The sequence below is a fragment of the Callorhinus ursinus genome, unplaced genomic scaffold (genome assembly GCF_003265705.2).
Source record: "Callorhinus ursinus isolate GAN/ISIS: 27379988/994484 unplaced genomic scaffold, GSC_fseal_2.0 scaffold17, whole genome shotgun sequence".
In the NCBI taxonomy this organism is placed as follows: Eukaryota; Metazoa; Chordata; class Mammalia; order Carnivora; family Otariidae; genus Callorhinus; species Callorhinus ursinus.
In genome coordinates, this window is record NW_027397079.1 from 16,256,172 (window position 1) to 16,266,476 (window position 10,305).

The 10,305-nt window shown below is 41.7% G+C and overlaps 1 pseudogene; it reads right to left on the bottom strand.

Annotated features, from left to right (window-relative positions):
• Positions 1 to 294: 294 nt before the first annotated feature.
• LOC112834540 (sentrin-specific protease 8-like) lies at positions 295 to 933 on the bottom strand (annotated as a pseudogene).
• Between the last annotated feature and the right edge of the window lie 9,372 nt (positions 934 to 10,305).

Sequence of the window (10,305 nt, forward strand, 5' to 3'; positions counted from 1 at the left end):
TGTGGATAAGGGAGACCAAAAGGGAATTAATAAATGTTAAGATAGCGTGGTTTTAAGGTTTTGATACATGACTTGAAGAAATTTTCACAGAGCACACTGCTCTCAAGTTAGGGTTAAAGTGATATTTTCCATTTGGATAATGCAGAGGATGACGTTCTTCCAGAGAAAAATGAGAACAGTAAGCCTCCCTCTCTCTACTAGGCATCTTCCTTCAAGCACTGAGACAGCAGCCATCCAATAAATGGGGATGGGCAGAAAGAAGAGACTTCAAAAGTCACAGATACACTTTGATAGCTAATTTTGGGCAAGTCTGGCAATGCGAGCTTTCCATTCTCCTCGTTTCTTTGTGATGTAAGTAGGAGTGAGTAGCTGCATAGTGATTCCGGCTGTTGCCTATAGAAGGTCTGACGCAAGGCCTCAGTCTTACAAATCACATACAGCCCCCAGTCATAGCTGTTTTGTTGAGCAGGGGCTTTCTCTTCCACAAAGGCCAGTTTGTCTCCTTTTCTGCCTAAGAAAGCTTCCAGTTTCTCCATGACCTGCTTTGCATGGACTGAGTTGCTTCTGTTATGGGAATCGTAGTGAAAAAAAGCTATTTTTATCTTGGACATAAACCAACAAACTCCAATGGGTTCCCCCAGTTGCCTCGTTGGAATTATCATTGATGGCTAAAAATACAACTCTCTTGTTGGGGAGGTCCAGGGGTTCAAGGAACATGGCAATCTCTGCTCGGTTGCTAGTGCAATTGATGAACTGGGTAACTTCGGGGCTGATGAAGCAGACATGGTCAGAACAGTCATGAAACTGACTGTTGGCAAAGTACTCAAAGGCAAATCCAATGATATGGTCATTGAGCCAGCTCGGAGGATCCAACAGTGAGACATCTGATTGCCGTAGTAGACTGTCCATATAACTCAAGACCACAGGGTCCATCTTGAACTGATCAGGTTGATTAGAAATTCCAGAAGCTGCCCCGGGCCTCACCACCCCAACCAGCCTTCAGGCACCCCTGTATTGGCCGGAAAGCGAGAGCTACAGTCCTCAGACGCTTTTTAGTTATCTGATCTAGACAGAGGCTGAGAGACTGGAGACCCGGGAGGTGGGGCAAGGCGTTGAACATGGTAAGTCTGAGGTGGAGCTTATACACGGATGCATTTGACGCTCGAGCAAAAGAGGTGTATGAGCTGGACATGCAGGTATGAGAGTCATCACCACGGAAGTGATGCCTAAGCTATGCATGTGCATGAAAGTGACTCTAAGAACATATAAATGAGAATAGCATCTGGGCAGCGTTGCACCTAAGGAGTGAGAAGCTGGAACCCACCAAGGAACCTGTAAAGGAATAGCCAGAGAGAAGAGTAGAAAACCAAAAGAATGTGATGTCGTATAATAAAGCCAAGCATAAATACAGATTTAGGAAGCAGTGGGTGTTCAGGAGGGCTAAATGTTCCAGAGAAGTCATATAAACCAAGGACTGGAGAACGTGCATTTTGTCTGGCAACGTGGAGGTCCCAAGAGGCCTCAGCAAGAGTAACTTCAAAGGGAAGGAGAGCCAAAGCCGGCGACCGTGGTGTGCACGAGAGAGTGGGAAAAGCAAAGTACACTTCAGAAAGGGTTTGCCAGGAAAGCAGAAGGTAGAAAGATGCCAGAAAAGAATACAAGTTTGCAGGAGAGGTTTCTGCGATGTTTACCCAGAACTCCGGCACATAAGCAAATACAACATGGTGCAATCACAGAAGTAAATTATATTGAAATTGACTTCTGACTTAAAATTGAGAGGCTGAAAGTCAATGCCGGCCAAGGCCCTCACTCTTTGAGGTCATCAATCAGAAATATTGGACAACTCATTCGTCTTCCGGGGACCCTTACAAAAAGAGCCTCCGTCATCTACCTCCAGACCTCTTGCTCATCCACTGGAACTTGGTTGGTTGATTTTTCACCGAGGGTGCCTGAGTGGGTTTCCCACTCTTCATGTTGTAAGTGAGCAGTCCATGTCAGCTTATATCTCTGGAGAGAGGACAGTCCAGCAAACAGGCACCTGATGTGTACCTGATGCGGTATGAAATCAATCTGATGACAGCAAGACTGAGAAACAGGACTTCTGATCATCTATGTTTCAGGAAGTAACACAGAGAAAATTTCTGCCCAGTGGAGAAGAACATTTTAGCTGATCCTGAACCTAAGTCTGTTGTGGGATTGTGGAAGGTGACAGGGACGAAGGAGCACCAAGCCCTGTCTATGGCTGGCATTACTTTAAGTACCTAAATCTCTAGTCCTAGTTACAGGACAACATCTAGCAAATGTTACAGTATGCATTTCCTTAAATTAATTTACATAAACATAGTCTACATTACTATGCCTATTCTGCACCATAACCATAGCTTGGGGTAATTTTTTTGTTCAAAGAATAGTAGTATTTGGTCTCTTGGAACGCTACAGAACAAGGTATCGTAATGATATAATTTTCTCCTACATTTCAGAGAAATGCAATTATTTACTTACACATATATTCACTAAATTTCACATCAGGAGTATAAACTTATGAAGTCATAAAGTAGCACAAAGTACTAACCATTCTATCATTTAATAAAAATTCCTAAAGTTATTTTCACAGTGTTTTAGAGTACTCTAAGGGCGAATCACAGTGAAACATTTGGGAGTCTCTTTCCCCTCAAATCCTAACATAAAATGTGGTGTTTATGTTAGAAAGACTGCCAAAACGGACTGCAACATCACTTAGACACAAACGAACTTCTATCTTACAGTCATAAACAAAACTGAAAGCACAGAGCAAAAGATCCCTCCCAAAGCAGGTTTTAGTCATTCTTTCCCATAAAGCAAGGCACATATATTATATATCACAGGGCCCAGTCTCAGCTGGGGTTTGGAATTTCCTTTCTTGGTTCTACCTAGTAGAGGAAAGAAAAATAATCCCTTCAGTGTTGGAACACACTGTCAAACTATTCTAAATCACTGTGGGCTAGAAATCTCCCGGGTTTTCTCCTCATGATTCAAAAACCAGTGCGGATATTAAGTCAAGGCTGAAAATCATGTTGACAAGTAAATTAGGAAAAAAGAAGAAAATGTTAATAAAGAGCAAGATGAGTGAGAGTCTCTGTGTCCAGGAGGTTGTGATGTCCTCCTTGGCCCGGAGGTCAGAAGTGGGCATCCCAAAATCTAGTGTATTACTCACTAGCTGTTTGACTCTGGGTCGCTCTCTGAGCTTCTGTCTCTCACATATAAAATGAGGGGATCTGACCACAGGATTGCTAAGAACCCTTCCCCTTAACTTGGAAAGTCGCTGATTCTTGTTTTTTTTTTTTCCATCAGGAAATACATGTCTTAAACTGTCTCTACATAACAAGGCACAGAGCAGACTCAAAAATACATGTGAACTAATGAACTAGTTTGGCCACCGAGAACAAGAAGATCTTTTTTAGCAATTATTTGAGAAATTGTAGTTTATGAGATCTCCTTTGAGTAGGAAGAGAGAATGTTACACAGTAGCAAGCAGCTGGACTAAAAATATTTCTGGTTCCTGTCCGGTGACTCCAGCCCTGTTATATTTGCATGGCTCAAAAATCCAAATCTTTCAGAAACCTGAAGAACCCTTTTACTCTTCATGCCTACAGGATCCCCATGCCCAGAATGCAAAATCTGGACCACCTGGGGAATGCATTTTACAGAAAAAAAAATTGCAGAAGTACAATTCCTAACAGAGAACTTCAGTGTACCTTCTTAACAAAGAAATAACTTATGCAGGTGATTTTCACTTCAGATAGGAAATGGAATAATAGAAAATAAAGTTATATTTGAACAGTTAACGTTGAGCAGAAAATAAAAGCATAGAACGTGTTGTAGACTCTGTAAAGAACTAAACACTTTTATTACTTATTTTTATCTTTGTGGAGCTCAATTTCGCCATTATTAAACCTTTAACCTTGGACAAGTTAATTTTCTATTTTTGGCTTTCTCATCTAGAACTAAGTGAAGTTTGAGGTGGGGGAAATTGGTCCGCATAAATTCTAGAGTCACCTCAAGTTCCTATGATTCTAAATGATACTACTTTTCTAGTTATAGAGGTCATGGAGTTCATATCACAAATTTGTTTTAACATGGGTGAACCTCGAGGACATTATACTAAGCAAAAGAAGCCTGTCACCAAAGGACAAATACTGTATGAATCCTCTCATAGGAAGCATCTAAAATCATAGAAACAAAAAGTAGAAAAGTGATTACCAAAGTGGTGGAAAAAGGGAGGAGAATTAGTGCTTAGTGGACATAGAGTTTCAGTTTTGCAAGATGAGAATGCTCTAGAGATCAGTTGCACAGCAATGCACATATACTTAATATTACTGAATTGTACACTTAAAACTAGTTAAGAGGGCAAATTTAATGTTATGGATTTTTTTTACCACAATAAAAAATAATTTTGTCTTAGTATGACAAGAAAGAGGAAATTTAAAGCCATCCCAAATTCAACAAAAATTTCTCTCAACCAGCTTGTCTACCAGATATGTTCACTATTTATTTTTCAACAGTTAGTGAGTGCCTACCCTGTGGTGCTGTCTGCTGGGAACAAAATAACGGACATGACAGAGACCCAGCTCTCCTGGGTAAGGAAAGTAGCAATTACATCAAAGGGAAGGAAGTTCTACAAGAAGGGGACACACAGAGAGCAATGGAAGCGTAGAGAAGGAGCAAGCAAGCCAGGGTAGGGATGAGGAAAAGCTTCCCAGCTGAGATGTAAAGGACGAGAAGATATCAAGGCGAAAAGAAGGCAACAAACTTCTAGTCAGCAGGCACACATGTCGAAGTCTCATCAATGTCAAGAACAGGGCTGCAGACAGGTGGAAGAGAGGTCCCAGAGAGGAGGTGGGGAAGGCACCAGGGACGGGATTACCAAGGGCTCTGGACCCCGTGTTCACGAGCCCGGACATTTCCTAAAGGTTCCACTCGTTGGAGAGTATCAAGTGTGGAACGGACAAGATTAGATTTGAATTTTGAAAGACCTCTCTGGCTCCGATGCCGAGAATGGGTTGTAGGGGTTATGCCTGGTGGACGGAGCCCATTAGGGGGCTGTTGAGCAAGCATGGTGACAAAGGTCATGCTGCATTTGTAGTTTGGGACTCAAGTTTTCTCACTTAACATCCCATAATTAGCATTTCCCCATTTCAATAAAAAAATCTGTGGTAATCCTTTCTAATGGCGGCATGGAAATTCCATGATCGGTCTAACTACTCTTCTATTTTTGAATGCTGTTTCCAAGCTTTCGTTATTCTCAAACGAGTGGGATGATTATTTTGGTACAAGATCCTTATCTACATTTTTAAAATATTTTCATCAAGGAGCGCCTGGGTGGCTCAGTCAGTTGAGCATCTGGCTCTCGATTTCGGCTCAGGTCATGATCTCAGGGTCCTGGGATCGAGCCCTGCATCGGGCTCCCTGCTCAGCGGGGAGTCTGCTTCTCTCTCCCGCCTCTGCCCCAACCCTTACTTGTGTGCGTGTGTGTGCGTGTGCACGCACGCGCCCTCTCAAATAAATAAATCGATCTTTAAAAAAATATCTTCATTAATGTTAAGATGATACTAATCTCTCGCAGCAGATGGCAGAAGAGATGTAAAAGAAATGACTATAATCCAGGCATGCAAGGCAATGTAACGAAAAGGATGTGTGTGTGTGCGTGGGCATATACACAGTTTTACTTTGTTTTAAAAAGACCATTCTCAATTCCAGATCTTCCAGAGAAGGTATAATCTAACATTCCCTGTGTTGCACAGGACAGGGGAGGTTGTGGGTTTGAGCTCCACAGTACATTGCTCTAACCAGGCAAAAGGTCAAGTGCTGCAGAAGGCCAAAGCTAAAAATAAAGTGTGGCACTGGGAACATTAAGGAGTTGTTTGGAACATTAAGGGGGAAGTGAGTCACACTAAATTAGCACTTTGGTATCCTCCCAAGACACTGTGTAACCTACTCAGCCAGAAAAAGTAGACCGATTCTTACATGAAAGTAATTTTATTTTATTTTTATTTATTTTTTGAAAGTCATGTTAATAATAATTCTAATAATTTTTATTAACAACCACGGAGTGGTTTCGTTCCTGTAGCACTTTCGTTCCCTAAGGCCAAGTTCTCATGGACCATCTACAGATCAAGCTGCCCCATGTCCATTAACACAGGTCTCCAGAGAGGCAGAGCACAACAAAGGTGAGGAATCTGAGTCTCCCTGCAAGTTTATCAATGGTTAGTGGATTAGAATATCATAGCAATGTGGAGGGTCTGTACAGTATGGATGTGGAGAGGGTTTTGTGCACAGACCCTTCATCACTGCAATCCTGGAAACTTCTCTGGAAATTCAAATAACTAATGCTGGTTGGACTGCTTATAAGATTGCATCTCTTCGGGAAATCATCAAAAGATTCCTCCTCCAGGGGCGACTGCGTGGCTCAGTTGGTTAAGCGCCTGCCTTTGTCTCAGGTCCCGATCTCAGGGTCCTGGGATTGAGCCCACATCTGGCTCCCTGCTCAGTGGGAAGCCTGCTTCTCCCTCTCCCTCTCCCTCTCCATCATTGTGCTCGTTCTCTCTCTCAAATAAATAATCTAAAAAAACAATAAAAATAAAATGTTATAAAATTATATCATTCATAAAATGATAAAGGAATATATAAAAACAAATGCTTCATACTTAGATCAAGTATCTTTTCTAATTAGATTACTTAATCTATAGGTTCATTCTCAGTCTTCATTTAACTCAGTTTATTCATCCCTTTGAACTAAAAACCAAAACGAATTAGGTTGATTTTGTATTTTGCTTACACTGTGTCCCCACCTTGCCTAGATATACTGGGATTTCTAAGAATCCAGGAAATACTCTGCAGAGACTCATAGCAAAAGAAGCAGAGAAGCAGAAAGTTTTGATAAACTGCAAACTGGATAGCTGAGTCAGGGAATCATTTACATGAATGACAACTATGGTACCTGATGAATCGTGAAATTAATAAAAACAACTTCAAAAAGTATTCTGGTAATAAGAGCCCTAACCACGCAAAGCCCATAGAACCTACCGGCCTTTGTCTTCAAGTTGGTTTAAAAAAATGCAATTCAAATGTTAAGTATTTACTAAATGCCAGCTAGGGTTTCCCAGCGGGGATTACACAGATTAGTAAAACAAAGGCCCTAACTTCAAGAACTACTGTCTAGTAGGGAAAATAGACATGCCAATACAGGTCAAATGACACAATATCATTTACAAACATTCAACTGATTTTTTTTAAAGATTTTATTTACTTATTTGACAGACAGAGAGACAGCGAGAGAGGGAACACAAGCAGGGGGAGTGGTAGAGGGAGAGGCAGGCTTCCCGCCGAGCAGGGAGCCAATCCCAGGACCCTGGGATCCTGACCGGAGCCAAAGGCAGACGCTTAACAACTGAGCCACCCAGGTGCCCTCAATTGATTTTTTAAAACCATCCAGACTGATAAACCCAAGTGTTGGTAAGTAGCAGAGGCTGAATTGTGTCCCCCCCAAAATTCATATATTGATGTCCTAACCCCCAGGACCTCAGAATGTGACCGTATTTGAAAATAGGACCTTTAAAAAAGGTAATTAAGGTTAAAAGGAGGTCATATGGGTGGGCCCTAATCCAGTAGGACTGGTGTCCTTATAAGAAGAAATCGGGACACAGACACAGAGGGAAGACCACGTGAGGACACAGGGAGGAAACAGCCGTCTATCAGCCAGGGAGAGAGATCTCAGAAGAAACCAACCTACCGACACTTTGATCTTGAACTTCTTACCTTCAGAATTATGAGAAAATAAATTTCGGTGGTTTCGGCCTGTTACTCAGTTAAGGCACGGTGGAAATTGTTCTCCATTGCTGGCAAAGAGACTGCCACAACAATCGTGGAGAGGCATGAGCCCTGGTAGCCAACAGTTTCATCTGAGGTGTCTACACTAGAGAAGTCTCGCAAATGTGCCCAAGAAAACATATAGAAGGCTGTTCAGTGTAGCATGACCTTTAACTGCGAAGAACGTGAAACCAAATAACCCTTCTTAGTAGGAAAAGAAACTGGTTTATTTCACTCATACAACGGAATACTACAGAGTAGTTAAAATGACTGAATTTACGTGTGTGCATTTATCAACACGGAGAAATCCCCAAGCTGGTGTTCAGTGAAAAAAAGAATATTGCAAAAATAGTTGTAGGCATAATGTCAGTTGTGCGTAATTTTAAAACAGTCTTAGATATTGTTTAGGGATATAGACATATGCTTAAAGTACAAATACATAACACGGGCATGAGAGGCAGATAGGATAAGATTGTGGTTAAGAGCACGGACTGTGGGGCTCCCTTGCTTACCAGTTATATAACCTTTGATAACTTCAATCTCTCTGTACCTCAGTTTCCTCATCTGTAAAATGAGGTTAATAATAGTCCCTGCCTTACTGAACTGTTGGGAAGACTACATGAGAAAATGCTTAGCTCGGTGTCTGGCTCATAGTAAATGCTCAATACATATTAGCTTACTGGATAAAATATTAACTTAGTAAATAAACACATGTTTAACTATACAAGTAATATAAATGTAAACACAGCAAAATAAAATTGAGTGGTTATTTTTGGCCAAGCTTTATCTTAAAATGAAAATACTATGAAAGGCAATATACTGTGATAGGGCAGTCTCTAGATCTTGGTGTGTATGCCCTTGAATAACACCCTCCCCCTGAGTGTGGCCTGGACCTAGTAACTTGCTCTAATAAACAGAATATGGCAACATGATGGGACATTTCTTTCAAAAATGAAGTTATAGAGGCACATGGGTGGCTCAGTCGGTTAAGCATCTGACTCTTGATCTCATATCATGTCTTGATTTCGGGGTTGTGAGTTCAAGCCCTGCGCTGAGCTCCATGTTGGGCGTGGAGCCTAAAATTTTAAAGAAAATGAAGTTATAAAAAGACTGAGGCTTCCTTCTTGGGCACTTTCTTTCTCTTGCTTGCTTGCTCTGAGGGAAGCCAGCTGCTTGCTATGTTGTGAACTGCCCTATAAAGTGGCCCACATGACAAGGAACAAATGTGTCTGGCCACCAGCCAGTGAGTGAATTTGGAAGTGGATCCTCCCCAAGTTGAGCCTTGATTCATCAGTCCTGGCCAACAGCTGAACTGCATTCTCATGAGAGCCCCTGAGCCAGAAACACCCAGCTCAGATCCCTGATCAACAGAAACTGTGAGAAAATAAATGTTTACTGTTTTCAGCTGACAAATTTTAAGGGGTACTTTGTTAGCCCGCAATGGATAACTAATACACCCAATGTAGGCCAGGGTGAAAACTAATGCTGTCTACATATACAGTGTTAGTAAGAATGTGAATTGGTATAAATTTCTTGAAAGCAATATCCTTGAAGATATTAAAAAAATTTTTTTTTGCCTAGAAAAATAAGTACACAAAAATTGAGATATGTTCTTTAAAGTATTAAATGTAACAAATATCATAGGGAATAACTGGTGACAACTTACATGCCCAACACTGATTGGGGAATTGTGATATTGTGATATAATAAGAAATATATATTTTAGCCTTTAACCCTGGCTCCTGGCCAGAGCTCCTAAAACCTTTAGAATTTCCTAAGTGATAAAGGTTCTAGGAGAATCTTCTATTCTAATATTGGGTCTTTGACTCCAGTTCCTGACATAGAGCTCCAAAATCCCTTAAAGTTTCCTGGGTAATACAAGTGTCTCCTGTTCTAATGAGGCAAATCTTGGTGGGCTCCTGGACAGCTTCAGGATGGGGGGCTGGTCACCAGAGAGACCAAGCCACGGTTAGAAGCTTGGAATGTTCAGCCCCCCTTCCCATCTTGGGCTAGGGCCTGGAGATTGAGTTAATAATCTGTCATGCCCATATGATGAAGCCTCCATAAAAATTCCTGAAGTATGGGTTTTGGAGAGCCTCTGAGTGGGTAGACATGTGGAGGTGCTGGGAGGGTGGCATGCCCAGACAGAGCATGGAAGCTCTGAATCCTTTCTCCCCATTCCTTGTCTTAGGCATTTCTTCCATCTGCCTGTTCCTAAGTTGTATCCTTTCATAATAAACCAGCAATCTGGTAAGTAAACTGTTTTCCCGCGGTCTGCGAGCCATTCTAGCAAATTACTGAACCCAGGGAGGGGTCATGAAAACCTACGAGTTATAGCTGGTTGATCAGAAGCAGAGGTGATAACCTGTGGTTGGTGTCTGGAGTTGGGGGGTGAGTCTTGTGGGACTGACGCCTCAACCTGCGGGACCCCGATGTTAACTCCAGGCAGGAAAATTGAAT